The sequence below is a fragment of the Miniopterus natalensis genome, chromosome 10 (genome assembly GCF_054644295.1).
Source record: "Miniopterus natalensis isolate mMinNat1 chromosome 10, mMinNat1.hap1, whole genome shotgun sequence".
Taxonomy (NCBI): Eukaryota; Metazoa; Chordata; class Mammalia; order Chiroptera; family Miniopteridae; genus Miniopterus; species Miniopterus natalensis.
This window is the reverse complement of record NC_142090.1, coordinates 20,841,224-20,847,480: the sequence shown is the minus strand read 5'-3', so window position 1 is coordinate 20,847,480 and position 6,257 is coordinate 20,841,224. Positions and strand designations below refer to the sequence as shown.

The 6,257-nt window shown below is 37.3% G+C and overlaps 1 non-coding gene across 1 annotated transcript; it reads right to left on the bottom strand.

Moving 5' to 3' along the window:
- Positions 1-1,561: 1,561 nt before the first annotated feature.
- Positions 1,562-1,766, bottom strand: LOC148092207 (small nucleolar RNA U3). Its single transcript, XR_015715259.1, has one exon. It is a non-coding gene; the product is annotated as a small nucleolar RNA U3 (small nucleolar RNA).
- Between the last annotated feature and the right edge of the window lie 4,491 nt (positions 1,767-6,257).

Sequence of the window (6,257 nt, the reverse complement as noted above, 5' to 3'; positions counted from 1 at the left end):
CATTTTTGGTTTCCATACTAAGTCACCTGAAGTAATTTTATTAAAACTACTAAAATTTTTTAAAACTATTTTTTTTAGGCAGACTCGAGTGGGGTGGGCATAGTGTTGGGAGTTATTAATCTAGAAAGGAATTTTGGTCTATTTTCTATCTATGGACTCTAATATGCTCTCAAACATAGATGAAATATTTTAGCGTATTTGTTAGTTTAAATGAAAGATTTACTTTTCTCATGGGGAGAAAAGTAAAAATGTACAAATTGGTTTATTGAAGATGATGAACAATTCTACAACTAAATTTAAAAACACATAAAAACCTACTCAGATTTCTAAACAGTTTAATTCTCATATATAAAGAATAAAGTTGTTGATGTAAGAAATGTCCAAAACCTGTAGAGAATTTTTATGAGTTTATTTGAGCCAAACTGACAATTGCTAGAAAGCAAAATCTCAATGAATTGAGAAAACACTCCATACAATGGCAGTTTTACAGCTTATTTTATATATTAGAATTAAAAGAGGAGATATAAGGCGGGGGCAGGGGATTACATGAAATTTATTGGTGGTAGATTAGGGAGAAAGAAAGGCAGGGAAAAATCTCTGCAATGGGATAAAGAGTGAAACAGAGAGACACATACTTCTTTTACATTGGCGTGCATAGGATAGTTAATAATTAACATTTACAGCGCACAGAGATGGCATGCGGGAACCAGATCATGAGGGATTCTTTGGTCTCGCACTCTGGTTCACTGTGTGTGACCTGAGGGTTCTAGAAAAGGAGATTACTCTGACATTTCAAAGGTATGTTATCTTAGGTGCAAAAAGACAACAGACGGGCTCACTTAAGGTAAAAGCTGATGTTTATCAAGGAAGCTACTGGCCTAGGACATGACTACTCATCATGACCTGCTTTTAGGTAGAAATTTTAATGTTCAGACAATCCTATGTGCTTCCTTTTGGCCTCTGAGTTTATAAGGCATGTTATGCAGCTGACCCTGAGCTTGTCAGGTTTAGTATGTGGCCCCTTTTTTGTTCACAATATTAATAAATCAAAGTATTGCCCTGGCCGGTGTGGCTAAGTGGTTAGAGCATCGGCCCATGCACTGAAGGGTCTCAGGTTCAATTCCCAGCCAAGGGCTGGTACCTGGGTTGCAAGTTCGATCCCCGACCCCTGTGGGGGCATGTGCAGGAGGCAGCCAAGTGATGTGTCTCTCTCACCTCGATGTTTCTCTCCCTCTCACCTTTCCTTCCCTCCCTTCCACTCTCTCTAAAAACCAATGGAAAAATATTCTCGGGTGGGGAGTAATAAAAAAGTATTATATCTACTTGACATCACCAATTTTATTGCATGTTTGATTTATATATAGACAGGGTTGAGCAAAAGTAGGTTTACAGTTATGAGTACGAGAAACAGAGTTCATTCTTGTATTGTTTATTAATTATTGTATTATTTTCCATACAAACAACTGTAAACCTACTTTTGCCCCACTCTGTAGATTTTGAAATTTTATATTTCTCCATTTTGTAGGCTAAGTAGAAACTATTATGAAAATTTTTTTAAAATTCAGATGGCATCCTCTCTCTCTTACTCTCCCAAAGCAAGACAAGACCAATCACCAGTGAAAATGCAGTAACAACACCAAGAACCAGCTTCATCCTCAGGAGAGAGGAACCCTGTGCCTCCTTCCTCTAAGGGGTTCTTGTGCTACACATTCAGAGAAGCTTCTCTCATAACAAACCGGAGAAGTGATTCCTGAAAGTATAGTCTTTGCATTTCTATTTTTGGTATTATACACTCCCTGAGTTTATATAGGGCAATTGTTACTTATGTAGGGTGTTCATATAGCTTATCGTCTAAATAGGAGCAGTTTTGAGAGTTAAAAGGCACACTACTAATAATCACATGAGTGTAAATTGTGACTTTCCCCAGCAAACCAGAATGTCTGGTCACCCTATAGACAGGTGATAAGAGAACACATTTTTTTCCTATGGTTTTTGTGTCCTGGAGTGGAAGGAATTTCCGGAATAACATGGAAAAAGCAGTAACATAACTTTTTTCTGTCTCTTCTACTTTTCCCCAGGGGAGGAAGAGTGACTTTGCTCATTGACGAGATTGGGAGAAGCTGAGCATGTAATCTCCAAAGCAACCAATGTAATTCCTGATACTTTCAAATATAAAGATTTCTCCAGGTGCTTGTTGCAGAAATGTTTGATATTATGTAAAACAATCATTTTTTCTTGATAATTCTAATTTTAAATGTCCATATGGACTTTTGGAAAATTAAATTTAAACATGTTCTTCTCTTCACTCTAGCCCCCTCTACTGTAAATCTTTTCACAATCTTCAGGTAGAATTTTCCCTTTTTACTTTTTTTTTTAAAGAAAAACTTTCTTCTCATTTTTATGTATCATTTAAAGATGGCCTCTCTGTTTCGGAGAATCCTCTCTTTAAATTTAAATTGAACTCTTGCCATTTTGTGTCCACTAACCTAGTGCTTTTATTAGATACTAATTAGATAATAAACATCTATTGATTAGATAACAAATCAAGTTGTATTTACTTTATTTAGTATATTCTTGAGTTATGTTTATAATTAATCTAAATTTTAAAACCTAATCCATATTTTAGAGCCCAAGTTGGGAAGTTTTTGTCTTTTTTTCCCTTCTTTTAAAGATTTCCCTTTCAAAAGAGCACAGCTTACATGTATGTTAATTTTGAGCACCCTACAGATCTTTCTATGGCACTGAATCTTTAATTTTAAAGACAGAAACAAAAGATACTAAAAGCAAAAGTAAATATTAACAAAGTCCTATTTCTCAGCTGCTTGAAAAAAATAAGATGGCTTAATAAATACTCACGAAAGATGCAGTACCATTCCAAACAGATCTTTTAGATTATGAAACATCTACAGCTCTATGCTGTGGTGATAGGTAGCATTACCCTTATCTCTTAAATCTGTCAAAACTGACTCCGCTAGTATTTCAGAACTAAAAGACACCAAGATCCACAGCTGGTTATTTACTGCGACTCTAAAGCTACTATCAATCTGTTCTTTTAGCTCTTCAGTTGTGACTTCAGTTGGAGTCAGGAGGCCTGCACCATCCTGGAATCCCTTCCTGAGAAGGGACCCTCCTTCCACTCTGGGTGAAGCAGCCCTGGAGGGAGATATCAAGGGGGCCAGAGACTGTCCTGGAGCCTAAAGAATGCTGCCTTCACTAGATTGGTTAAATCAGAAACCCTTTTGTATTTTGAGGCTGCTCTACTGAAGGTCATTAGTCAGCATCTTATTGCCTCAGAAAGTTGTCTTTCTCATTTTCCACAGCTCATCACCTTCCTGAAATGCTTGTGGCCCCTTATCTTTAGGCACACTGTAATGTCCTCCCAACTCTCTCATAACTTTTGTTTTTCTTCCTGTTATTGGATATTTTCTCTCCTTCAATTAGAGGTGATCCTCAAAATTCTACCTTCAGGCCTCACCTCTTCACTGTATTTTCCTCCTTTGTGCCAACCATCCCCTTAACACAGAAGATTCCCAGTTCTACACTTCCAGAAAAATCCCAAACTGCCTGCTAGGCATCTCCATCTTGATATATCTACCCCTCAAAGGCAACGTCTGTTACCATTTGGACAGGCCCTTAGTCTTCTTCCTCATATCTTTCCTACCGCCATCACACCCATCTGGCGTCCCTTCACAATTTCAGCTGTTCAAATTCTGCTTGCACTTCAAGCTTTAAATGCCACCTCCAGCTCAGAACTCAGTCAGATTTTCTTGACCACGTTTGATGTCTTCATGGTTTGAACTCTCATAGTATTCTGGGTATATCTAACTTACGGAACTGATTTTACTCCTTATAATTGTTGGTTATTTATGAAACTGTCTTATCTTCATACTCTAGTTCACAATTTACTCCCGCTCCTTATAGTATATATGTTAAGAAAACGTAGCTTTCCACCCTCTGTAAACAGAGCCGACTATCCTCACAAGCCGCCACCCATCTGATGTGAATAGAGCACAGTAGTAAATGGCACATGCGACATGACACTGTTTTTCTGCAGAAATGCAGGCGAGTGTGGCTATGCACGTATATTGCCTGACTTGGCCCACACATGTGAATGCTTCACATGTGTAGCAATACTACAAACCCCAGTAGTCTCAGACCTCTCATGTGATTAACAGCTGTTGCATAGGAAGTCCTTTATTGTTGGTCCTATGGTTATTCTAGAGTTACCTCTGCTCCTGGACCTTTTGGGGGGAAGATAATAATAATGTTGTTAAATTAATTAAACAAGACTGAGGTGGGTCTAATGCCGTAGCAACCTATATAAGAAAACCTAAATCTAAGCCTGTAAATGCCTCAAGATTAAAAAATTAAAACACAAGAACAACCAGTTACAAATAGGATCTAGGCTTTAAGCTATAGGCAATCAATAATTTCCTTACTTTGCTCGCTCCTTTTCTGTATAAAAGTCTCTCCCTTAGCGCCTATCAGTGGAGTGCTCTTAACCTCTTCTAGTTTGGTGCAGCCCAAATTGAATCAATTTCTGCTCAAATAAACTCTTAAAATTTTTAATATGCCTCAGTTTATCTTTACCAATTCATGCAATTTCTTTTCCCAAAATTTAAAGCTTAAATATTAAAAAGCAATTTCCCTACTGTTTCTGGAGACATTATAAACTGCATAAGCTTTTTTTTTTAAAGCTTTACTTTTGACACTATTAGAGATGTCCCCCACATTCCCCCTTCTTTGCCCACCTCTTCTCAGCAAACACCCCTGTCCCCCCACCTTTACCACACCTCTGTCTGTGTCCATGGGCTATACATATCTGTTCTTTGGCTAATTCCTTCACCTTCTTTTATCCAGTCCCTCTCACCTCCCTCCCCTCTGACATCCCTCAGTCTGTTCCAGTGCTTCATGTTCCAGTCTGTTCTAGTTCTATTTTGTTCCTCAGTTTATTTTGTTCATTAGATTCCACATATAAGAGAGATCATACAGTATTTGTATTCCTCTGACTGGCTTATTTCACTTAGCATATATTTTTTTTTACTTCTTTATTTTGTAGGGGAATTCAAATAATTTGAATTTTACCTGGCTTGTTATTTCATTAAATATTGGAAATATGAGTGAACATGAGCAAAATGCTCTAATAAGACAAGGCTGCTTTAGTCAACACATCTCTTTTTTTCCTTTTTAGGAACCTAGTATTCCCCCCCTTCTCCTGAGAAAATCAAAACCATAGATAACCTGCAGGTAAAAAATTCTGTTAATGCTGGGTGCTTTTAATAGGGCTTCAACTTTCATGTAAATAAGACCTACCTTGAGAGAAAGTTTCACCTTTGCCTGGGATGCCCCACAACACATTGTAAGAAGTTGTATGGTGTAGACAGAAACTTTTTGCTAGTTTAAAGTTGTAAACTCCAATGTGATTTTTTCCCCCGTGGATCTTCATCATATGTAGACTGGCCAGTGTTGCTCAGTGGTTGAGTGTCAACCCATGAACTTGGAGGTGACTGTTCAATTCCAGGACAGGGCACATGCTCGGATTTCAGGCTTGATCTCCAGTAGGAGGTGTGCAGGATGCAGCGGATCAATGACTCTCTCTCATCATTGATGTTTCTATCTCTTCCTCTCCCTTCCTCTCTCTAAAATCAATATAAACATATAAAAAATATATATGTATATATATCTGGGAAACATCACGGGATTTTTTCTCATTGACTGGAAAGAATGAAATCCCTAATTACACGTGAATTTGGACTCACATATATATATAATATATATATATCCACATACACACACATATATTTAGAACCATCTCAATTGGTTCACAGTCCAGTTGAACAAATGTACCATGAAAAGCATAGTAAAACCACATCTTTCTCACCTTTGACATTGTCCTTGACAGAATTAAAAACAGGGCTCACAGAACTTTGAATGCTACTGGCAAAATCATGTCCTCGCTCCTTAATACTTCTCATTACAAAATATCCAAGACACCAGTTACAAGTAGGAGAGTATAACTGGAACTGATTATTTACCAATAATTTTGTAATAACTATATATGGTGCCAGGTGGGTACTGGAAATATTGAGGGGATCGCTTTGTAAATTATGTGATATTCTAACCACTATGCTATACACCTGAAGCTAAAATGAAATAACATCGAATGTAAACTTTAAATGAAAAATAAATTTTTTAAAAAAAGAGTCCATCAGAAGAACTCATTCCATCATGCCTTTAATGCATAAAACCCAAACTCC